The sequence below is a fragment of the Biomphalaria glabrata genome, chromosome 15 (assembly GCF_947242115.1).
Source record: "Biomphalaria glabrata chromosome 15, xgBioGlab47.1, whole genome shotgun sequence".
NCBI classification, from domain to species: Eukaryota; Metazoa; Mollusca; class Gastropoda; family Planorbidae; genus Biomphalaria; species Biomphalaria glabrata.
In genome coordinates this window covers 8,455,647-8,481,393 of record NC_074725.1, presented here as the reverse complement: position 1 = coordinate 8,481,393, position 25,747 = coordinate 8,455,647, and the positions used below count along the sequence as shown (strand labels likewise).

At 35.9% G+C, this 25,747-nt stretch overlaps 1 protein-coding gene and 1 long non-coding RNA gene across 2 annotated transcripts in view; one reads left to right on the top strand and one right to left on the bottom strand.

Moving 5' to 3' along the window:
• On the bottom strand, positions 1-24,438 carry LOC129923047 (uncharacterized). Its single transcript, XR_008774970.1, has 3 exons — positions 24,329-24,438; positions 19,764-19,844; positions 1-413 (listed from the first exon to the last, which is right to left on the bottom strand). It is a non-coding gene; the product is annotated as an uncharacterized LOC129923047 (long non-coding RNA).
• LOC106071330 (protein FAM43A-like) overlaps positions 1-25,747 on the top strand; it is a 35,618-nt gene that overhangs the window by 4,348 nt on the left and 5,523 nt on the right. The gene's annotated exons all lie outside the window — the stretch shown is intronic.

Genomic DNA, 25,747 nt, shown 5'->3' with positions numbered 1-25,747 from the left:
TATGTATATTTTTTTTTTACAAATTAAAATATTTGTGCATAAATAATTTATCCCCAAAACAAGTAAAAACAAAAAGCCTTTAAAAAAAAAGGTATAATTCATCAATACATGAGTCGAAATTATGGATAAAATTAAAAATGTATCAACAAAATGGTCAGAAATAAATGAATTCATGGTAAAAAAAAATTAAAAAAAATTATACTTTCAAGGTAAGATTTATTCGGACTAAGAGGCGAGAAACATTCCCCAATTTAACATCGCACTGTTTGTTCAAGTCAGAACCAGTAATGTGTTGTGTGTTGATGAAGCCCGTTTTCTCTCTCTCTCTCTCTCACACACACTCTCTTATTATGTAACCAAGCGTCATTTGATTGACAGCACTTATCAAACATCATTTGAAGAAGATGGTGATTCTGTAAAAAAAAAAAAAAAAAGCTGAGATGTAGGTCGTCTGATCTATACTCTTCAGTTTAAATCAGCGCATGGCCCAAAGTGTCTCCAATTATTGTTGAATAAATTTGGACCAGGTCACGCTGCTCTGTGTCACATATGTTAAGCCCCCCCCCCCTGCATCTCGTGAGGGTAATCTGATGCCGTGAAATCCAAACGACATCTTGAAGTAGCTGTATCCTAGTCTACCTTGTTTTTCTAACAAATTTGACCCGATGTGTCAGCCTGGAGTGAAACAATACATATCTGACATCCAGGTAGTGTGGTATGCGCTCTGTATTATCATCAGGATGGCCCCTAGTTCGAACCCTGCCGCCGTAATGACCCCCCCCCCTGTCCTGCGGGAAGTTTGGGCCAGAATGTAATGATCTTAATCTCTAAAATCCTAAACATGTAAAACGAACAAACAATATTTAATATAAAATATTTAGTCTCAGAATACAGTTTTATATAAAAACACGTGATCTGCGCTCGGTGTGTCGCTACAGTTCTAAATTGGCATGAATCATTACTTGACTCTGATTCATTGAATTTGATGTAGTGTGTTAGTTTTGTTCTATTTATAGACAATGTCATTCAATCTGGCAACAAATTTAAAGTCACCGGATCACTAGAACACAGTAGAAACAGTACAATTCTATTCCGTCGCCTTTGCGCCCACCCCTTTGAAACCGTAAACCATATCCTCTTTGAATCCCCCCTCCCTAATCCACCTTAGGCAGACCCTACTTCCACTCCACCCCAACATAACCAACACCCTGTACGGCAGTGCCGAACAACTGAAGAAAACAGCACACTTTTTTTCCTTGGCACAGTCTGCAAAAGAACTCACAGCTCAGCAGCAATAAAGCTGGCTAGAAGAAGAAGAAGAATTCCGCCGCCTTTGTTTGTATGCATTTTATTAGTCTGCAAAAAGTGATGTGTCATCAGGTTATGCCCTGATACCATTTGCCTTTGATCACCCAACACAAGAAGACCACGATGGGGGAAAGAATCGAGTCTCATGCATTTGGGTCTGAACGTTTGACCTCTTTCTCCATTCTTTCGCCCATCATCATCATCATTATCTCTCTCTCTCTCTCTCTCTCTCTCTCTCTCTTATTCGAGATAGATGGGTGGAAGCCATAAAGATTAAGCTGTATGAGGAACATGTCGGCTATTTGTGCTTCTTAGCAATGTGCCTGCACAGCTCTCAGTGTCGACCAGGGCTTTCAATTTTCAAATGAAAATGGGAACGACATAGCGTTTACCTCTTGTTTAGCTTGAGCCCTAGTAACTGAGGATCGTAGATGAGGCAATCGGGGAGCGACAGAATCAGCAGAGTGTTCTCTTACAGCATTTGTAGTAGCCCCACAAGTGGTTTCTGGCTGTGACTCGTACAACAACGAATGTTGATAGGCGTGTTCAAGTACTCTGGCTTCCTCAAATGCATCCTTCAACTTTAAATCTGTTTTCTCTAGGAGGCGTTTTCTAATACTGTTGGAGGCAATTCCTGTGATGAATGCAATACTGAATAGACTCGTCAAGATGTGGCTCAGCCGTCACGGCTTTAAAGTTGCAGTCCTTGGATAGACTGCGGAGTTTTTGAAGAAAACACAATCTCTAACAATTCGTGAACACATTCTTACTGCCGAGTTACAAGCATACGTAAACATAAGTGATGCAGTATATAATTTTCATAACACTTTATCTGTCTGTCTGTTTGTCTGTCATCTAGTTTGTTTAACTATTTATCGCTAGGCCTAGATATTTCCAGTGTCCTGTCTATTTATCAATGCGTAAGCAACCATTTAAACCTGAAATATGTTTACTAAAAGAAGAAACTCTTCTTTGATTACAATGTTCCGTTTTCAGTCTATATTTATTTATGTCTATGGTTTGATCATAGACATAAATAAATATAGACTGGCCGAAGAAAGTAACTTCATGTAACTTGAAAACATGTAGATATATCTATTGTATTCGGATTTCCGAATTATGAAAAATTGCATGATCTTCATTCTTAGAGATTAAACAAAACTACACTGCCTCCTTATCTACAATATATATATAGTTGTGTGGCTGAAATAGATATGAATACTTAACTTTTATACTGCTCATAAATGCTGTATAATAAAGTACACAAAATTGCAAGTCACAAATTTTCGTTTCATAAAACTCTTTAATCGGCCAGTCTATATTTATTTATGCCTACGAGTTTGATATATAGACAATACCAACCTCTATGCATTAGAGAGTGATTAGTTTGATATTTTCGTCTAATAACTAATGAAAAATAAAAGGAATTATTTTTTTTTACTTCGCCTCATATATATTTCAGCCGATAAGAAATAAAAAAAAAACATTTGTCTATATACCATAAAACCATGAAGTGTATTTGGTGGATTCATATGACAACAAATAGCATAACAGCTACAAAATTTGCAGCTACTTATTTGCAGGATATAGATCTACTATATTCACTTTTAGAATGTGCGTGGGGCCATCCCGTCTCAGCTTTTTTTTTTTTTTGCCTTGAAAAAAAACCGCTTATCATATTCACCCTCTCTGTCCTTAAAGTAAAGAGATATGTCTTTGACATCTTTCAGGAGTGTCCGGATAGTTTATGAGTTAGAGCGCTGAATCCTGGAAGAAGCCGTAATAACCATCTTAGCTTGAAAACAGCGATGTTTTTTTTTTTTTAAATTAAAAAACAATAGCAACAGAATAATAATAATGATAATAGAAAAGAGAGTTATTGAACTTTTAACTCGGAAACGGTTTCAAGTTACGAATTTTTAAAAACTTAATCATATTTCTTTACCAACACATTCTTCGTGCATCGTGTTCAGACACATTCTTTGTGTATTCATCAAACACATTCTTCGTGTATTGTAGTCAGGACTTCACTTGTTAACGAATGTTTTGTACACGTTCTGTTTGTGATCCTACTTTGATTCACGGTTATCCCCACTTGTTGACGTAAAGCTGTCCTCTCCAACTTTAGTTTTTTACATCCTAAGGGATCAAATATATTTCTGATAGGCATCACAGCTAGAGATCCTCGAGTCCAATGAGGGACCGGATAGCTCGTTACGGTCCGGACTTGACCCGCAGGCCGTAGGTTGAACACCAGTGACACTATGATAACATGTAAATATGTCTTGATATAGATCATTTTGGACAGGCGCCATTAGAAACATGTTCTCTCTAAATGTAATTGTTAAATGTCGAGGCGCATCACTGTTCTGAAGACACTTTTGTCCTGTCAGATGCTCTTCTATCAGGCTCGCTCTGAGTGAGTTAGACGACTCATTACATAATGTTGTGGAATGCGTGTCTGAGTGGCTACCTCTCGGGGGTGGGGGGACGAGTTCGAAACCCGACTCAAGCTGAGTTGTTTGCCGAGCGCCTAATGGCAGCACGGAAACCTTCTCCTAGGTTACCTCCCCTGTCCACAAGATCATAGCGCTATGATCAAGCTATAAGCATAAAAGATGCGCTATACCTTCCCCTGTCCATTAGTCTGTTGGACCGTTGGGGCACTACAAATTTGTCTCCATTCCTCCCTCTTTCTTCTTGAGTAGAATCTATCCTTTGACGTTGTTTCTTCACCACCTATTCTTTTCTTTCCTGGTTCTGGCCCCTGCAGGAAGGTCTTTGCGAGCCCTGAGGAACTCTTGATATGGCCAGGCAGTTTAATATAGACGCATTTAATAAGTGTGTGCTTTATGACTGTGGTCAGCAGGTTATCGTGCCATTGTAACCCGTTTCGAATTTCCTCCTTTGAGATGCGGTCATTGTACCTAGGCTAGTGCTATAGCACCTGGATACTAGGGTTAGGTTCCTCCTCTCCACCCAAGCAATTTAAAATAAAAATAGATCTTTATTCTCTCCTTCTGCTTGTCATTTTTATAGTTACATCAAAATTCATGTCAAAGGAAATGCTGTCACCACGTCTAGACAGGTTAATACAAAGTGTAGCCTGTTTTGTAGTTACTGGTAGCACCGAGTCTTAAAATAGAAGCATGTGTCACATGACATCTCTTACACAATATTACTTCCGTCCACTTTCTATGCATGTCTCGATCGCAGATTTGTTTCAGGTGTTTTTAAGTTCCAAATTTTTAGTTTTTTTTTTTTTATTACCTTGTCATTTCATCCTGTTTTATTTTGGGGTTGATTATGTATCATTAATGTGTCCGGTTTCACTAAATAACATACGCCTACATTATGGGCAGTTGTTTTTTTAAAGTAAAATAAAAAAACACATAATAGAAGAATAACATTTGCCATTGTCCCCCAAAAAAAGCTGAATTGCCTTCATCTGGGTTTTTTTTTTAGGGAAAGGGGGGGGGGCATCATGCCTCGTTTTGGTTATTCCGGCCGTATAACGTTTTTTTTTAATGTTTATTGGATGCATCTGTTGTGTGGGCGTATTCATTGGCATTTTTAATGTTCTTTGAATGTAGCGTGTAGCTCGGGAATTGGGGGGGGGGGCTTGACCTCTTTGGGGGCCCCTGCATTTCGACATTCGATATCATGGCTTAATATTTAATGTAAAAACAAAGTTCGGACACTCATTAGCCCCCCACCCCCCAAAGTGGGGCCCGGGGGGATTTCAAATTTGGAGCCCCCACCCTCGCTACGCCACTGTCTTTGAAGACCATCCAGATTTGCCAGAGGTCTTCATTTGAAGAATTCTTTAACAATACATACCCTAACTTTAATGCATATTTCGCTACATCTCGTCTAGAAATGTCAATTCCTACAAAGAAAAGAACATATTTTGTGTATCTTGTCTTTAGAAGACGGTGTATATAAACAGATCTAGTTGTTTTGTTTCCTTACAAAAGTTCTAGCAACTCTCTGCGTCTGTCTAGTACACATTGTTTGTGTACACGTTATTTCTTCCATACCCATTCTCGGATTAAGTGGAAACTTTACACAATTAGTCATCATTCCTTAAGAGACAGTCTGCCTCTTGCTGTATAACAACAAACCAATTAATTTGTGGTAATTAATTAATTTTGTTAGATATAGAAAAGGGGATATACATCTCACAGTATTGAGATAATACAGCTGTCAATGTAGAGTTCTTTCTCTTTTATATGATTCATTTTTTTTTAGTAGTTAGATATTTTGCTTGTTATAATTTTGGATAAAATCATGCAATAGGAATATTGAATGAATGAAATGTATGCATAACTTAACATCTCTCCTACTGAGTGCTCGCCCTTTCAAGAAATGTCTTCAATAATTTGTTAACGGAGACATAAAAGAATTTGTTCTAAGGGGAGAGAATATATCGACTATTCTTAATATAAATAAAACAGTTATGTAACTTGAACTGCAACTGACAATTTCTTGTCTGTTCTTAAATGCTAATTCATAATTCAATCCCCAACCTCAATCGTGTAATGCACTGTAGAATGGTTCGATTCCCTGGACTTCATTATCACACTTACCTTTGAATTACCTCACTTCTTGACCTGTCACGTCAAAGTGGGCGGCGATTGGCCTTCACCTTAATTATGGTCGTCTGCATCAAATTAGAAAGAGGATGGACTACTAATTGGTAGGATCTAGGTTTGGGCCCTAGTAAGATTTGACAAGTTGTTTAGCTTTAGTTAAGAGGGCTGTAACGAATGAGACTGTGACCAGTAAGACTACTATCAAGGGTCCACTGTCATGTGATGTGTGTGTGTGTGGGGTGGGGAGGGGTTTGTAGACGTTGGATAGATTGATAGGTCTGATTTAATTGGTAACACTGGTCTTTTTTTCATAGACTGGTCAGACTTAATTGGTATGTAATACTGGTCTTTTTATCGTAGATATATTTTGCCACATCCAGCGCAGGGATATCACTGCAGTAAAACAGAAACGCGCAGAACTATTACTGAAATCTTTAAACAACTGCATGTATTGATAGATCCATAAGTTAGCCAGTTTTCAATATCACTGGCCGAAGAACCGTAACTCTCCTTTCTAACAAAAACATATTGGTACAATTTCAAAACAAACAAACATACTAAAAATCTAGTTTCTGTCAACCAATTATGTAGAACTAATACCATCATCTCAGCGTTACTCCCTAATACTATCGACACGTGGTTTGGAGTTTGAAGCATCCGTCCAATCAGAGGCATCATTACGTCTTGTTTGTTTTTTTTTCATTGTAGGCTACATGTATGTTTGTTAAACATCTGTCCATTGGTGCATTTGGAGATATCATTACATCCTTTGTCAGGTATTTTAAAGTAGCCATCTTTTTGCACGTAGAAAATATCAATGACATTTTTGTAAAAAGTGTTTTTTTTTTTTTACAAAGCTTATATCAATTCACTCTGTCTGGCCAAAAGTTTGTACACGTTATTTCTCCGACACCCATACTCGGATCGAGATGAAATTTTGCACTATTATTTCTGTTACATGACAATACAAGAATCAATGAACAAAACCCCCAATTAGTTAATTAACTATTGGTCATTAATTACTTTGTTTGGGATCTCGAACAAGGGGAAGAAATTGTACTTGACGGAAGTGGTGATTTAAGCTGAATTAGTCCCCTTTATAGGTCGCCGATCTATATTGTAATATACAATATATAACTATACAATCTTTTCTGGTCATAAGTACCTCACTGGCAGAGTAACGTTGGACCGAGGAGGCGTGTGTCATGAGTTCGAATTCAGGTCAAATCCACCGAAATATCCCTTTATCCCCCCCCCCCCTTTTTCCCAATAGGTCCAGATACGTGATAGGATCATAGCTTATTGAGAAAGCTAAAAGCATGAAATAGCGCTAAACAAAAACACTTGGTTAAAATATTATTCACTGCACAGATTTATTGTTGTTGGTTTAGATCTGTTACACATTTAATTACATGACTGATCCAAACTAATTGATGCTATTACACTTCATAGAAGTTTGGTGATTTAAAAAAAATAATTTTTTGTTTAGGTTTTCCTTGTTTCATTACGCCACATTCTCGAGCCTCCTGATCTGAAATTAGTTTCGTCTCAACAAATACACAGCGCGCAGTTCTTGGTCGTTTTCTTTTTTTTATGTTCATGAATTCAAAAGAAACTGACCCTGTTCTGTGTTTGTCCCTGTGTCCAGTTCAAGTGGTCACTATACTGACAACTTTGAGGAATGTGTGGTCCAGGAGGACAGGGGCGAGAGCTGCCCAGTGGCCAATAAGTTGGTCTCCGCTTCCCTCTTGAGTTCAATATTTGGTGACAAATTACAAAATTGCTGAGACCATTTTAACAGATGTTCGCTACACTAACGTTTCGCTACACTGTTACACAAAAGGCAGTTTTTATTTTTTTTTATATTCTTGTCGACAAAGTTAGTTGTTCATTTTTTTCTCTGAGCATCAATTCTAAAGCGTTGTAAATTGTGGTTGTTTTTTGGTAGTTCAACGCTTGTTAACTCTTTGGTCATTTAAATGTCAAGTGCCCATTAAAACATTTAAATAAATATATTGACGATATGTATGCAAATTTCGAATACCTTATAAAAACATCCAATATTCTATACACCTCTATAGACCTATATCTCTAAATGCAAGCGACGAATACGGAAGGTATTTTAGACAATTCGCATTGAATGTGTAACACATCTAAACCAACAACAATAAATCTGTGCAATTACTAATATTTTAACTAATTGTTTTTGTTGTTTAGCGCTATTTCATTCAGAAGCACTATGGTTCTCTATATTCATTGTCTGATTTATCTTCGAGAGATGGGTTACTTGGAAACGCAAAGAGATGGGGGAAATGGAGGTTGGGGGGGGGCCTCCAGTCCCTAAGTGCGCGCATGTTTGTCTGCGTGTGTGTACGCGTGCCTGCGTACGACTTTATCGAATGGAAGAGATAGCTGGCCGGCCTGTGCTTCACTGGGAAATCGGGATTAAGGCCATGGTGAAAATGTGTGTGACGATGGGTGTGCTTTGATGGCATCTTCTTAAATAAACATTTCAATGTATTCGGCTGCACGTCCCGACCCGAGGACCTCTGAAAGTTTTAATGGGACCCAAGTTACTTTGACTGTGTGTTTATTTTAATAGACAGACCTAGCTGTAGAACCCTAATCCCATAAGACTTTGCCGTCTAGAAAGGATAAACAAGCAAAATATTTTTTTTTAAATCTTTTTTTTTTATTATTTAATAAATAAAGCTTGTCTAATGGGAAGAACTCCGAACTTACAACTAAGATCTTTAAAAATGTATAAGCTATTTCCCTTATTCCATATCAAACAAAATAAAAATTCACCAATAATTAACTGACTAATTGGTTAATTTTTAATTGATTCATGTTTCAGCTTGATCAGAGAGTGGGTGTCGGAGTAATAACCTGTTTAAGTATCTAAAATCTAAGACGCTGAAACCCTACATAAATTAGCTGTATTTTTTAATACTGTAGGATAAATTTTCCCTGTTGGTATTAAACAAAATAGTTAACTACCAGTAATTAATTGACTAAGCGGTTAATTTGTTGTTGTTTTTTTGTTGTTGTTGATTATGTCTTGTCTGTGCCAGTGAATAATTGTGCAAAGCTTCAACTTGGATCCGAGAATGGTTGTGGGAGAAATAACGTGTAAACACTTTTGACATGTAAAAATCATGTTTCTTAATCCAACGATTAACGAGCAGTGTGTCATGTGACCAGCACAACGACCAACCGCCTTTTCTTTTCCAAACTTAAGTCGGGTACCCATTAGAGCTGGCACCCTAAAAATCCTGAAAGACTAAATCCCAGTCTTTAGCGAGATTCGAACCCAGGATCCTCAGGTTCAGAAGCCAAGCGCTTAACCCCTCCGCACCCGAATGATATAAGCTTTGTAAAAAAAAAAAATGTATTAAGGTTAGAGGTTTGCTCTTTTAATGTTTCAGTACATTTTCGCACAACCAAAGTGATTCCTTTTCGGTTACTATAACCAGATTAGTTCGGAGTAGCCGCACCACGCATTTTTTTGCAGTTAATACTTCCATGAAAAAAAAAACATTGGTTGTAACTTTCAGACTCTTGTGACTTTAAACTTGCGATTGGTTGGTAGCCTCTCCGAACTGCTCGTCTGCAAACAAAATGTAAACAAGTTGATGTCGATGCTCTGGCACATGCCATATTGTTTCAAACTGGTCAGGTCGTCCACGTGACTTAAAATAGATTCTAGCGCTTGATATCGAAATGTGACAGGTCCTTCTAGCGTCTGACTCTACGCTGCTGTATAGGCGCTCAAAAACAGTGTTGGCCTTGTGAACATTCCCTTTTGGGCCAGAAACGATAAAAAAGTAGTTCCTGGCCTGACTGGCTGGTAACAACATTCCCTGAAAATATGTCCCTCACAATCGTGTGCATCTAGTTTCCACAAGCCATTTTTAGTTGATAAGCCAGCAGCAAAATAGTCTTAGCGGGTATTTCAGTAATAGGAGTAATAGTTACTTTAAAAAAAATGAATACATTATCTATTTAAAAACAAAACAACAAATAAATAAATATAAAAACAATAGATTTACATTCCAATACACGGTTACACTGGGATGGCTGCCTGGTCGTGCGGTTTGCGCGCTGGACTGTCGTTTGCATTTATCGATGGTCCCGGGTTCAAACCCTGCCCGCTCCCATCCCCCGTCGTCCTGCGTTCTTTCAATTGAAAAAGAACAAACCTTCATTTAAAAGTTTTTATTAGCGGCACCCGAAAGGGGAAAAGACGCTATTAGTTTTGTGTGGTTTGTCCGTCCGTTTCGTTTAGATCTCGTAAACTAGAAAAGATAGTGAAAATCCGACATCATAATATTTTAGACCATTCAAAGTTCTGATGCAACGGCTACGTTTTTTTTTCTTTTCAAGCGAAAAATCTAATTTTTAAAATCAATTATGCAGTAGTTTTTTCATATAAATACACTATTTTTACAACTATTCACTAATAATAGTAACAAACACTGGAGGCTATTTAGTAAAGGAGATCACTATTTACCATTTTTAGATTTATTTATTTTTTTACGGAAATGTATTTTTTTTCTTGAGGCTTTGAATACAGGATTGATCCTTTACAAAACAATTAGATAATCATTAAAAGACATCAGTTAGTCCATGTTCATATCTAACTTCACATTCACTTTCACCTATCCTTTGGTCTGCTGAACCCTTGGGGCACCACACAAAATCTGTCAACCTTCTTTCTCCATTATTCTCTGTCATTTGCCTTTGATAGAATTCTGATATTCTTTCTGAAATTATTGAAACCTACCTGGGCGGGCCATTTCGGGGGCCTATTTTGAGTTTGTGTTTCCACACAAACTGTCTTTGTAATTTTGTTTGTTCTGCAACCTTTAAAAATGTGACTTTCTTGTAGATCTTGTTAATTAACAAGCAAAATATTGAAAAATCTTTTTTTTAAAGAAAAAAACAAAGCTTATCTAAAAAGGAAGAACAAAATAATGAATTACCAATAATGAATTGACTAATTGAGTATTTTTGTTTGTTTCTTGATTCATGATTTGTTATAAATAATCGTTTAAAGTATCATTGTTATCGGATAATAGCATTAACTCTTTCTCTCCGAAATTATTTACCACATTCTGGTGGAATCAACGTTGGTATCGTCAGTTAGGAGAGAAAGAGTTAACAATTATTTAAGAGGACTAAACCCAACACATATAGCCATATCTGTGAATACTGAAGTATTTTTTCCTTGTTGGTATCAAACAAAATAATTAATTACCAGTAATTAATTGTGTAATTGTTTTTTTTTTTCAATTGATTCTTGTCTTGGCTATGTCAATGAATAATTGTGTGAAGTTTCAACTTGATCCAAGAATGGGTGTGGGAGAAATAACGTGTACACACTTTTTACCAGACACACAGAGTGAGTTGATTTAAGAGTTTAAAAAAAATATGAGATGAACTGTTTTGTTGGTTTTCCCTGGCTTATACAAGCTAATTTCCCATCCTCGAATAGCACTGCCAATAAAAGAGCTCTTATTTTTTATGTGAGCTCTTAGCATATGTCATCTTTGTGGCCCATTTGAATGGTAGATGTCCCTGTGCTACCATACGTCCTAAAGCCATGTTTTACTGAGGACAGGCGCACGTCAGCTCTTCTTTAATGACATTGACACAAGGCACGCCTGTTGAATTTTTTGATGTTTTGTTTTTTTAGAACATGTTGAATAGAACGCCCTACTAGAAATACTCCTGGTGTAAACTATGCAACAATTCTGTAACTTAATAAAAACGGATTTGCCATGTGGAAAGTGAAAAATTTCTTTACTTCTATGAATTAAACTCTAACCCCCTAACACAGTGGCGTAACTAGAATTCGCCATTATTTTGGGGACCAAGGGGGGCTTGACTTCTTTGTGGCCTCTGCAGTTTGCATAATATGTAATATTTAATGTAAAAATATTTTGAACACTCATTTTGGGACTCCCTTCAATTGGGGGGGGGGGGGAGATTTTCAAATTCTACCCCACCCTAGCTACGCCACTGCCCTGTCATCGTGTCGCCAAACTCAAGCCGCCATACGATCAGTTAACCAATACAAAGGTTTAAAAATGCCTGACGGCTAGTCAACATATATCTATCATTTTTTTTCGTTTCAACCTTGACAATTAAACGTATTTAAAATTTAAACAAATCGATTGTGTGAAACAGCTCCTTAGTCCATCACCGACCTTTCCATGTTACTGGGGGGGGGGGGACCAATACCCAAAGGTGCATAGGTCAACAAATGATCCTAATCCGGCCTTGGTTTAAAGTTTTACGAAACATAGATACACATGGAAAGGATGGAGGGAGAATGATTGGTCGATCTTTAGAGAACAATTGGGTCATCGATCAGGTGTCAACTGCGATTAGTTTTGACTGGGAGAGCGCACAGCGTCAAACAGAGGCTACACTCACACTGACATTCAGGGATACCTTGAGTCTCATTGCAACTCTGCAGCCTTCTCTGTTAGTGTAGATCAGTGTTTCCCAAACTGTGTTCCGTGGAACCCTAGCGTTCCGCGAGGCCTGAATAGGTGTTCCACGAACTACTGGAATAATTAACTAGTAGGCCACCACGTGAATTAATCACTCTAAAAATAAGCGAGTTGTTTTCAGCTAAATACTCAGAATGTGCGAAGTGTTACGTTAAGGAAAATATTTGGGAAACACTGGTGTAGAGTGTACTCAACCTCTCTCTTTTATATCCTGTCTCTGTTCTCTCTCTTTCTTTCTCTCTCTCTCTCTCTCTCTCTGTCTGTGTTATTCGTGCTATTTATCACGTTTTATCTTTCTGTGAACAGTCCATCCTCTGCCTCTTCTTTCCTTGCCCTTTCGTTCTTTCTGTCTCTTTTCCCCTCTTGCTATGTCACACTCTGTCTCTCTTTCTCTGTCGCCCTCTGTCTTTGTCTCTCTCTCTCTCTCTCTTTCACTTTCTGTCTCTCTCTCTTTCTCTGTCGCTTTTTGGTATCTATCTCTTTTTGTCTTTCTCTATCTTTCTCCGTCTCTGTCCCCTCTACCTTTTCTCTCTTTCTCTGTTTCTCTGTCGCTCTCTATCTTTCTCCGTCTCTGTCGCCTCTACCTTATCTCTTTCTCTGTTTCTGTCGCTCTCTGTCTCTCTCCCTTTAAAAATTTCGATTTTTTTTCTGCAATGCAGTGAAACCCATTCTGTCTAAGTAGAGCAGCTTTCCCGCCCACGAGACAACTCATTGACTTCTGCTCGATATCCTTGTTTTGTGTTAGAGTGCTGCCAATTGTGTCCGTTTCACAGCAGTAACGCATTAGTATTGTTTTCATTTACATTTCTTGAATCGCAAACGTTGTCGCTAAATGAATCAAGAGAGTGGGTTAATGTCATGAAGATGACTATACAAACACAGCAATGTTTCACTATAGATCGAAGAGCAAATAGGGCTAACATAGGAATGGGTGCACAGTAGATCTTTCAAATGAATCAATCGATAACGTAAATTAGATGGAGACTTACTGGATAAGAATTGCAGCTTTCAAAAACGGTATTCTCGCTAAAATCGTCATTCAGTTTTCCTCAAGAGCAAATACTCCACACTTAAAGTTAGCAGTAGCGAATATAGCTTTTTTTTTAACTAGCTAGTAGTAGTAGAGTTGGTAACAAAAGTCGTGTTGTATTCCTAAAACTAAGTCAGGCTTTACACGATCATGGGCGGTGCACCTCATCTTCATTCGTACCGCCTATGTCTTCATAACACTGTTATAAGTTGACAGCTAGCGATGACAGTGTGTGACACGTTGAGACCTTATTTCTAACAGATGACCGCTCCGCTCTTGTACCTCCACGTGGTTTTAAAGAGACGTTACTTTGTGGGTAGTTTGAAGTGCTAGTTTTCTGCCATCTTTTACTGTGAACGCCCTGAGCCTTTCATTCGTTCTCTCTGGCTTTATTGGTATGCACATTTTCATAAACAGCAGCAAATACACCAAATAGTCAGCTTTTCTGTGTATTTAGTATACAGAATATAGAAGTCTAGAATATAGATAAACTCACAGACCTATATATATTATATCTAGACTGGACATAGAGATCTTTTAACACTAGAAAAAATGTAAAAAACTTAAAAAAAAAAAAAGTTGAAACACGGTTTTGTTTAGTAAAGTAGTTATAAGGCGTAAACGTTTTTGTTTTTCAACCCTAACCTATGTAACATATAATTTAATGTTTAAATCTCTATCTAGTAATTGAACATCGAAAATAAGAGCCCTCTCGTCTCATAATTATTATTTTGCAATTTTTAGATACGTACATAACAATCTATATATATAGGTCTGTGATCTGATCATTATCGGATAAGAATGTGTTTCCGTTTACCAGTCTATATTTATAATAGGTCTATAGATAAACTATTTCAAAAGCGTTATTTATATTTGTGTGCATTTTTTTAGAATCAAATTTGTAAAATTCTTCCTTTTGTAGCACAAAGTAAAATTGTTTAGTTGGCATCAGCGCTTGTTTTCAGTTCGTTGACATTTGTTTCTTCTGTCCGTTTAGTTCAAGTCTTTCCCAATCTTCCTCTTTTATTACTTTGTATGTAGGTTTCATTCTGTCGCATCCTTATTTCTTCAAATCGCTTTCTCTTCTTTATCCCCTCCCCCCTTATATTGAACCCTTATTTCTCCGTATCTTTTTCTCTTCTTTTTCCTCTTGCTGCATTAAATTTCTTAATCAAAATTTCAAATCAAAAGGTAAACAACGCTCTACGCCTCTGCCAGGTTCGTGTAGCAATATGAGGGCCATTCTTTACAAGTCTTGCAGTGACTTCAGCGATGACGGGGACTTCTGTTTTGATTCTTCGCTGACCAGATCTAGCAATCCATCTTTAAACATAGAACTTGACCTCGTGGTGGGTCCTTGAGATAGCCGTGAAAACACCCACGAAGAAGCCCATCTTTGGCCGTTGAAACGATTCCTCCTATTAGCTTGCAAACTCTTCATTGGTAGAAACTGGGTGGTTGGATATGCATTTTGAAAACATATGTAACGATTTTACTAGAAATTTGACAGTTATATATATATATATATATATATATATATATATATATATATATATATATATATATATATATATATATATATATATCTTTGGGAAAATAATTACTGCCCAATTTGCTACACAGTGAAAACTAGTTTGATCTTTTCAAATTTTCAAAATATAATTATTTTACAATTAAATTTGGCTTCCGTGTTTTTATCAACGGGACTTCCCGGACTCGACTCAAATGTTTTTTTTGTATTCAGTAAAGAGTTAAAAAAAAATTAGAAGTTTATGGACCATTTGCGCACCGACTAGTGTGGAACTCATTTGCTGGACTGCTAATTGTGCAAAGCTCACCAAAGACTCCTCGCAATTGTGAAGCATTACAAGAAATACATAGAATGAGATATGATACATCATGTTTATAAAGGGAGAATGCATGGACATTTTTTTTTTTTGTTACTTGTTTAAAGTCATTTTAGGGAGTGAATACTTTTCTATTTGACTTCAACTAGAACCTAACTTGTAGGCAACACGTCTGTAGTGTATAAATGTGTGTTTCATAATGTAGTGCACGAACTAAGAATACACACAATCCCAGAATACACCAGAAGGTTTGCTCCGTGTGTGTGTTTTATTTTTCTACTGCTAGATTAGTGAGACTAGAAGCGAGGGACATTCCTTCACGCCGTATGCAAACACTCAAGGGGAGGGCAGAAAGAATGCAGACGACAAAACAAAAATATTATGCTGGTATGTCTATGGTGCAATCTTTAACTGTATCTAGACTAGAGGCTGCAACAAAAAAAAATGTCGCGGAGACATAAATATCGTAACGAGATGTCCACGTAGTTCATATCAATATCTAGAATGACAGGGGAAGTTGTCTTAAATCTAAAAAAGAAATAGATCTAGAGACTGTTTGAATGAATTGTGATCATTTTGTTTCCAATAAACCAGTGAGAAATGATACAAATGTGAGATCTACAATGTGTCTAGGTTTCAAAGTAATGACATTTTCTTGCTGAATAGCAAGTTACGTTTTATTTGTTGACCCCCCAGTTGACCTTCAACTTACTGCTGCATACATAGTAGAGAGAAAACAAGTGAAATTTTAAAAAAATACTTAAAGATACATCTCAATACTGTAAGATTCGTTTCCCTTTTTAATACCTAATAAACATTATTAAAGGTCATTAATTTATGAAAATTGCCAACAAAGTTTATACAATTTCCCCCCAAATTTCGCTATTTCATTAATGAGAAATATTCGAGCTTTCGACCATTCTTATAGTTAGCACTGCTGGAATTACATTTATTTCATACTATCAGTAATTTAGAGGCATACTCCTATCCCTAATTAGTTCATGTTCTTTGGTTATTTATAAACTCAGATCTGTCCGCCTGTCAGGTTTAGATCTTCGAGACTAAAAACATCTATCTGGTGCTTTAAAAAAAAAAGGTGTTTTATTTTTTATTTTTTAATTAAATCTGCAAACTTTTTTAATACGCGTTTTTTTTAAAACCCTAAACTGTTTTATATAGTTGTGAAAATGTATTTAAATAAAAATCAATGTTACGAGATGGACAAAAGATGTTTGTCTTCTGTATCTCTCTCTTTCTCTTTAGAAAGCGAGCATTTTTGTTTTTAAAGTATGTTTAGCGTATGCACATACATATGACCAATTTTAAAACATTATTTAATAAAATGTATCAGAAGCATCCGTGCTCGTTCAAACATCGCAATAGTAAAATAAATTCCACATAACTGTTCTAGTACATTGTGATGTGTTAGTGTGACTGACCCGCAGTGGCCGCCCACATGTTCGTGTTTAAAACAAACTCCCTTTATTTTACTTGCTAGCTCATTATGAATTCGGATTTTTAATTTTTCTCTAACTGCATTATTTCACGGCGTAACAAATAAACACGCTTGTTATCAAACTTCTGTATTGTGTTGATGTCTGACTTCTAAACACGCTTGTTATATAACGTCTGTATTGTGTTGATGTCTGACTTCTAAACACGCTTGTTATCAAACTTCTGTATTGTGTTGATGTCTGACTTCTAAACACGCTTGTTATCAAACTTCTGTATTGTGTTGATGTCTGACTTCTAAACACGCTTGTTATCAAACTTCTGTATTGTGTTGATGTCTGACTTCTAAACATGCTTGTTATCAAACTTCTGTAATGTGTTGATGTCTGACCTCTAAACACGCTTGTTATCAAACTTCTGTATTGTGTTGATGTCTGACTTCTAAACATGCTTGTTATCAAACTTCTGTATTGTGTTGATGTCTGACCTCTAAACACGCTTGTTATCAAACTTCTGTATTGTGTTGATGTCTGACTTCTAAACATGCTTGTTATCAAACTTCTGTATTGTGTTGATGTCTGACTTCTAAACATGCTTGTTATCAAACTTCTGTATTGTGTTGATGTCTGACCTCTAAACACGCTTGTTATCAAACTTCTGTATTGTGTTGATGTCTGACTTCTAAACATGCTTGTTATCAAACTTCTGTATTGTGTTGATGTCTGACTTCTAAACACGCTTGTTATCAAACTTCTGTAATGTGTTGATGTCTGACTTCTAAACACGCTTGTTATCAATCTTCTGTAATGTGTTGATGTCTGACTTCTAAACACGCTTGTTATCAAACTTCTGTATTGTGTTGATGTCTGACCTCTAAACACGCTTGTTATCAAACTTCTGTATTGTGTTGATGTCTGACTTCTAAACATGCTTGTTATCAAACTTCTGTATTGTGTTGATGTCTGACTTCTAAACACGCTTGTTATAAAACTTCTGTATTGTGTTGATGTCTGACTTCTAAACACGTTTGTTATCAAACTTCTGTAATGTGTTGATGTCTGACCTCTAAACACGCTTGTTATCAAACTTCTGTATTGTGTTGATGTCTGACTTCTAAACATGCTTGTTATCAAACTTCTGTATTGTGTTGATGTCTGACCTCTAAACACGCTTGTTATCAAACTTCTGTATTGTGTTGATGTCTGACTTCTAAACATGCTTGTTATCAAACTTCTGTATTGTGTTGATGTCTGACTTCTAAACACGCTTGTTATCAAACTTCTGTAATGTGTTGATGTCTGACTTCTAAACACGCTTGTTATCAAACTTCTGTAATGTGTTGATGTCTGACTTCTAAACATGCTTGTTATCAAACTTCTGTAATGTGTTGATGTCTGACCTCTAAACACGCTTGTTATCAAACTTCTGTATTGTGTTGATGTCTGACTTCTAAACACGCTTGTTATCAAACTTCTGTATTGTGTTGATGTCTGACTTCTAAACATGCTTGTTATCAAACTTCTGTAATGTGTTGATGTCTGACTTCTAAACATGCTTGTTATCAAACTTCTGTAATGTGTTGATGTCTGACCTCTAAACACGCTTGTTATCAAACTTCTGTATTGTGTTGATGTCTGACTTCTAAACACGCTTGTTATCAAACTTCTGTATTGTGTTAATGTCTGACCTCTAAACACGCTTGTTATCAAACTTCTGTAATGTGTTGATGTCTGACTTCTAAACATGCTTGTTATCAAACTTCTGTATTGTGTTGATGTCTGACTTCTAAACATGCTTGTTATCAAACTTCTGTATTGTGTTGATGTCTGACTTCTAAACATGCTTGTTATAAAACTTCTGTATTGTGTTGATGTCTGACTTCTAAACACGCATGCTGCTTTACAGCGAACCCCGCTCCAATTAAAAATGAATACTAGAAAGAAATAGATCTAAACAATAACTCAAAAACACTTTTATTCTTTAACCCTTAGTAGTAAAACTACTACTTTAACCCTTAGTAGTAGCCGGAATTAAATGGTCTACTGACTACCACGACCTCTGCGACCAAACTTTTTTGTTTAAATAGATTTTTAAAACATGCAAAATATAACAAAATACTTTAAAAAGAAAAAATACAAAGCTTATATACGGGAAAGCACCGCATAATCAGTGTCATTTATCTCAATACTGCATGGTTTATCTCCCATTTTTATATAAAACAAAATCAATTACTCGATTAACTTATTGGCTAATTTTTATTGTACTGATTCATATATTTATATTGTCTTCGACTATGACAAAAAAAAAGGTGCACAGAAAAAAAACGTAAAAGGACAGACAGACGGAGTGAGTGAATATAAAATATAAACTTTATAAAAAAAAAAAACAAAAAAAAAAACCCTCTCCAAACCATATTGACGTTTTTCTCTGCTCACAATAAATTGTGTGAGAAAAAAGGTTTAGTCTATGAATGAATTCGTTTTTCCTGTTAGATATGACTCTTATCTTTTATCAGCTTATTGGACAAGATTAAAATAGTTTTATAGCCCTATCATATAACAACCAACTCCAAATTTAGGCTAGCTGCAGCCATGAACTCGGCAACTTAAGTCATATTATTAGCCAAGTCTCTGTGATAACGTCATTTCGAGTTTTTCGCTAGTCATATTGAAAACAATTGTTAGGGCCAGATAGGCGTGGAAAGGCAAGCGTGTGATATGGGATTGTCGGCTGTTGTTGCTGTTTTTTTTACGCGTAGATTTTAACACAGTGACACTGACGGGTCATTACGTCATTGCAGTTCAGTGGATATTGTTCTAACAAGCTTGATCATTAAGACAGAAGGTAGATCTACCAGGGGAAGTTCTCAAAACGAAGTTAGATCTACTAGGGGCAAAAAACGAAGTTAGATCTACTAGGGGCAGTTCTCAAAGGAAGTTTTGAAATGTAACTAGCTCTACAGCCCAGAAAGTTTATATATAAAACCTAAAATTATAAGAAACTGACTTACATCCGAGCTTTCATTCAGTGAGATATAATAATACAAAGTGGCTTATTGGCAACTGTTCCTCTTCGATCAGCGCTTCTCAATCTGGGTTTAATAATAATAATAATAATAATCTTTATTGTCCGTATGGAAATTTGTCTTACAATTTGTGCATTACACCAAACAAAAATCATTATAACTATAAGAAACCAAAGTGTACATTCACACCAGACTCACTCATAATTTACATGTGACAAAGTTTATGTCAGATTGTTTCTATTTAATGATTTAATTGCCAGGGTAACAAAAGAGTGTCTGTGCCTGTTTGCCTTTGCTATCAGTGTCTTGTATCTCTTTTGTGATGGTAAAATCACAAAATTCTGACACCAAGGGTGATTCTTTATTTCGAGGATCTTGTTAGCTTTTTTATAGATGTTTGTCTCAAACAACTGCCCAAATGGGGTTTGTTTTTTTTGTTTGTTTGTTTACGCAGCATCTCTTGGGACAGCTCGGTAGTCTGTTTGGAAGTAGCTCTACTAGGTTGCCTGATTGGGTGTACTTGAAAGACATTTTTATGACAATATCAAGGAAAAATGCATTTCAGTTAAAAGAAAAGAATAGGGAGGTGCAAACAAGAGGGGGGGGGGATTCTGAAGACAACATTAGAATCTAATTTGTTTCTTAGACATCAAGGAGTGTTGTTGTTTTTTAGAATGATAAGAAAATAGGTATTTTCTTTTTAATAATCTGTAACCACAAAAACAAAACAAAACAAGATTACAAAGAGAGTTTGTGTTACACAAACTCAGAGGCGGCCCCCGTCGAAGTCGGATCCCTGTCGGATCTGCATATTCGCAAATATTGAAATAATATTCAAGAGGTGATTTAATTTTGATGTAAAATGTTTTACACGTTTCGGATGTTCCTTCAGAGTTGAAGATAATTACTTCCTAGTCCAAACCTCCCGCAGGACGACGGGGGATGGGAGCGGGCAGGGTTTGAACCCTGGGCCATCCATAAATCTGAACGACAGTCCAGCGCGCAAACCGCACGACCAGGCAGCCATCCGATGGTCAAAAGTAATAATGTTTCAAAGATTCATTTGCCGTAAATTTAAATTTAATAAAAAAATAGTAGATTAGTTTTAGTATATTAAAACATTACAATATTGATCAAAACGTTTGGAAATAAAAATCTACACTTTTTTTTTACACTTTAAGTTTAGAAATTGAAATTCTACATCTTAATCTAGTCTATTTTAGTCTAAACTAGATCTAGAAATTCTAGATCTAGACTCTAAAATAATTTTAATTAGAATATAAATCCAGATCTAGATATACTGTAATAAAAATCTAGATCTAGTTTAAAAAATCTAGATTAGATCTAAATCAAGATATCATTCCTTTTTTAAACGCGAGTCACATAACGAGGCTTAATAAACATTACTATACCGAGTTCTTTTTTCATTTCATTTGAAGAATTAATTCCATATAACGTCAGAGGGAAAAAAAAAACACTACGTCACACGGCCTAGCTAGACTAAAAATCGCCTTCATCTATAAGAGCCATTTATCGAGTGTTCATAGACTTTGGTGCACCGAGTGCGTTCTTTAAGCATTTCATTTAAAGAATTCATTCCATATGACGTCAAAGGAAAAAAAACACTACGTCACACGGCCTAGCTAGAATAAAAATCGCCTTCATCATTACGAGCCTTTTATCGAGTGTTCATAGACATTGGTGCACCGAGTGCGTTCTTTTAGCATTTCATTTAAAGAATTCATTCCATATGACGTCAAAGGAAAAAAAAACACTACGTCACAAGGCCTAGCTAGACTAAAAATCACCTTTATCAACACGAGCCATTTCTCGAGTGTTCATAGACATTGGTGCACCGAGTGCGTTCTTTTAGCATTTCATTTAAAGAATTCATTCCATGTGACGTCAAAGGAAAAAAAAACACTACGTCACACGGCTTAGTTAGACTAAAATATGTTTTCATTAATACAAGCAATTTTTTCGAGGGTTAATAGACATTGGTGCACCGAGTGCGTTCTTTTAACATTACATTTAAAGAGTCCATTCATATGACGTCAAAGAAAAAAAATTCCATTACCTCACAATAGGCTAGTACCGGTACCATAAAAAAAAATGTCTTTATTTACACGAGATATTTAACGAGGGTTCATAGACATTGGTGCACTGAGTTCTAATAGATATTATTTAAAAAGGATCAAAGCCACATTGTTTTTGTGTTTTGTCTGTCAGTCGGTCTGTCCGTTATCTTGATATAAAAAAAACAACTAAAAGTTATTAAAAATTGATTAACCTTTATTTTACGTTTCAAAACATCGCAATATTTTTTAGGTATGAACACAATTGAAAAGTTTATATAATAGATTGTTCCGGATGTTTGTATAAATAGTAAAAGAAAAAGAGAATTTCAGATAAATGTAATACCGTTAATTAAATTTTTTGGATGGTCTCGTATAAAAATTAGATGTACTACAGCCACGTGGAGAGATTTTCATACCTTACTTTGGTGTTTGGATTCTGTTTTCCTTAAAAATCGGAACATAATATTAACGATAATTAGATTTTTTAATGTTTTAGGTAGAAAGTTAAATGTACTGTAAGAGAGTAGTGAGTTAAAATATTTTTCATAAAAATCCGTAAAAACATTATTTCGTAAATGAGAAGATTATTTGTTTATTAATTAGAAGAGGGAGTTCAAACAATTATTTTGCGTTAGTAGATTTTTAAATAAATTCGGAAATTTCTGGCGACGATTTGTAAGAAAAAAAATCCGGAACTTTCTTTATCGATTACAAAACTTCTATGTTATGTTTTACAAGAAAATTAAATGTCTAAAAAGTAATTTTCAGTAATCAATTCTAGTAAATTACTTTTTTTAAAAGCCTTATGCGATTTCAAACAATCATTAGGCATAATTCATGTTTTATAAAACAATATCCGGAACATTTTTACACTTAATGAAATATAAGTCAGTATAGAGATTATGATTTAGCATTAATAGGCTATTTACATAAAAAACGGAACAACATATTATTGATAATGTGTTTTTGCAACGTTTAAGCATGGAAATTGAATGTAATATAAGTTAGAAGAGCAAACAAACATTTGTTGGCGTTGATTAGTTTTGCACAAAAAAATCCGGAACAATCAATTTTAGATTCTTAAAACTATTGAGATGTTATGGGAGGAACATTAAAGGGTAAATCAGATTTTCAATAGCTTTTAGAGTTCTAGTTTTTTTTAAAATCTAATCGTGACGGACAGACCGACCAACAGACAAAACGCACAAAAATAAGCTTCTTTTATTCGGATGGGGGCACTAAACAAAAAATAAATAAAATCTGATTTTTAAAAAAAGTTTAAGGAATTGGTTTAGCACCTGATCATGTTGCGACGTTACGCTACTGCACGAAAATCGCTGCATAAAAAGTCCATTTAAAAAAAATGTGCGTGATATTTACATACAAAGTGCATTATTAGCCTTTATAAACAAACAGAAATGTTTTCTTTTAATTTTAGCAGCTAGTTGACCAGAAAAAACGTCTTTAACTATTATTTGTATTTGTTGTAAACATTTCCTGTACATTTTAAAAATATATTTGACTTAGTGATACTGAAAATACACAAAAATTGTCCATCTTTGTTAGCATATTGTAACATTGCCTCCCTTACATTTACGTAATTGTTTTAGAATTGGTGTATTTTTATGAAAAAATCGCTTGCATAATTAATTTTATAAATTAAACGGTTTGCTTTTAGAAAACCAAAAGTAGCCGTTGCACCTAAACTTTTCAAGCCGGATTTAATGATGAAATAATATTTTTCATATCTCTTCTAGTTTTCGAGATCTGAGTGTGACAGACGGACAGACGGACATTTTGCACAAACCTAATAGCGGCTTTTTCCCCTTACGGGGGCCGCTAAAAATAAATGTTTCAACTTTTAGGCCTATATCTAGGTTTAAACTCTAGATAACTTTGGTAGCCAATTTGTCAACTCTGATTTTGTAACACGCTTTAAGTGGGATCAGAGGGGGGGGGGGCAGGGGGGGCACGATGATACGGGCGCTACCCTCAGGGTGGCGCCACACACAGAGAGGCGCCTATTTATTTTCAAGGTAAATGGGGAAGGGGGGCGCCAATAAAGTACATTGCCCCGGGCTCACGGTTTGCTCACTACGCTCCTGAGTGGGATATATCTAAGTTTCGAATTTGATTGAAAGTTCCAAGTACAACTTGTAAGTTTTGGACTTTTATTTCAGAAATAAAGATTATTAAGTCCAGACCCAAACCTCCTGCAGGTGACGGCGGCTGGCCAGGTTGGACCCTGAACCATCAAGTCGACAGCACATCAAACAATAGAATAAATTTGTCAATAAACCCCATAATCCCCCCCCCCCCTAATAAGATCTACATAATCTATACTGTTACCCATTGTTTTGAAACGCGAGTATCCAGTAAGAACATCAGTCGTATTCAGTTCATAATAGTTCTCTTACCGAATGTACACATTTGGAAAACAATTTAACACTTCATCAAAAAACCCACTCATACCTAGATTAGATCTATATGAAAACAGTTCGTATCGAGCATCGAGAGCTGACACCTCGATCGATGCTAGAGATAATGGAGCGCCATAGTTCAAGGTTGTATACCGCGAAATGTTGAGTGGGTTGATAGCAAAAGTTTTCACTCTTAGAGCAGCACTGAGTGTAGTGCAAGAATCCCATTGGTTAAAATTCCCTGGTTGCTATCCAGGACATTTGCTGTAAGACTATGATAATGCAATTATTTTTGACATGAGCTCCGCTGCCGTGTTCTTGTAGAACATATTTATATGATAAAACTTAAACACGCCCCATATAATTAATGACACTATGGTCCAGGAAATTAACTGCTATGTAGGCCTATATATATACCTGGCTCGTTTTTATTTTTACTAGTCTACTTATCTTATTTTAGTCCAAGGTTAAGGTGAAAGAAAAAAAATTATTTGAGTTAACTTTTAAAACCAAACAACAATGAAACATTGACCTAATTTCGCGTTAGCCCATAAAGGAAAAGTCACTATTGTGTTTATGCTTGTCTGTCCGCCACGTTTAGATCTCAAAACTATAATATTAATGAAAATCCGCTTTCATCAAAGCAATGAACTAAGTGAAACAGCTTTTTAAAATCTTCTTAAAGTGAACTTTTTTTTTTATGTTTTCAAAATTAAGTAGGCATTTTGTATGAGCAAACCTATAAACCAATTTTGAAACAAGCTTTAGTATTATGGGCTGTCTGAATCTGTCACTTTTTTGGATAATTGCATCTATATCTAACTATTGATTTCAACTTTAAAAAAAAAAAAAAAAAAAAAAAAAAAAAAACATAGTATTTACACTAATAAAAATCAGTCACTTAGATTGGTTTGAACCCCCCTTTTTTTTCCCACGTAGCCTTCACACACACCATTGTGTAACAAATATATAAACAAGGACATGTGAAAAATCTGACCTACATATTTACATCCTTTTTTTTTCATTATTGTTTTTATTATGTTTTTTACTAGAACTATAAATCAACGGTCTACATTTAGATTGATGTCTGATGTTTCCACTGAACAGAAACACCATGGAAAAGAGTTGTTTGACCAAATGACAAGAATTAGAGCTAAAAACATTCAACAAACAACTTGTCAAATGCGTCGAATGGTCCGTGGGGTTATAGATTAAGTTTTACGTTGTCAAAGGCTAAGGTACCTTTTCAGATCGCGCGATCTATGGGGGGCAGATGATGTAAAGCTCATCCGTTTCTTTAGACCACTGCCTACAATACCCCAACGTTTTATCGGGTAAGCCCTCCCAAGGGCGACCTAAAAATCCGGAAGTTAAAATTCTTCTCCAAGTTTCGAGCTTCTGACTCCTGCGTTAGGAAGCCAATGGCTTTACTGTTCAACCACCCCGCCCCTAATAAACGTTGAAAAACTCT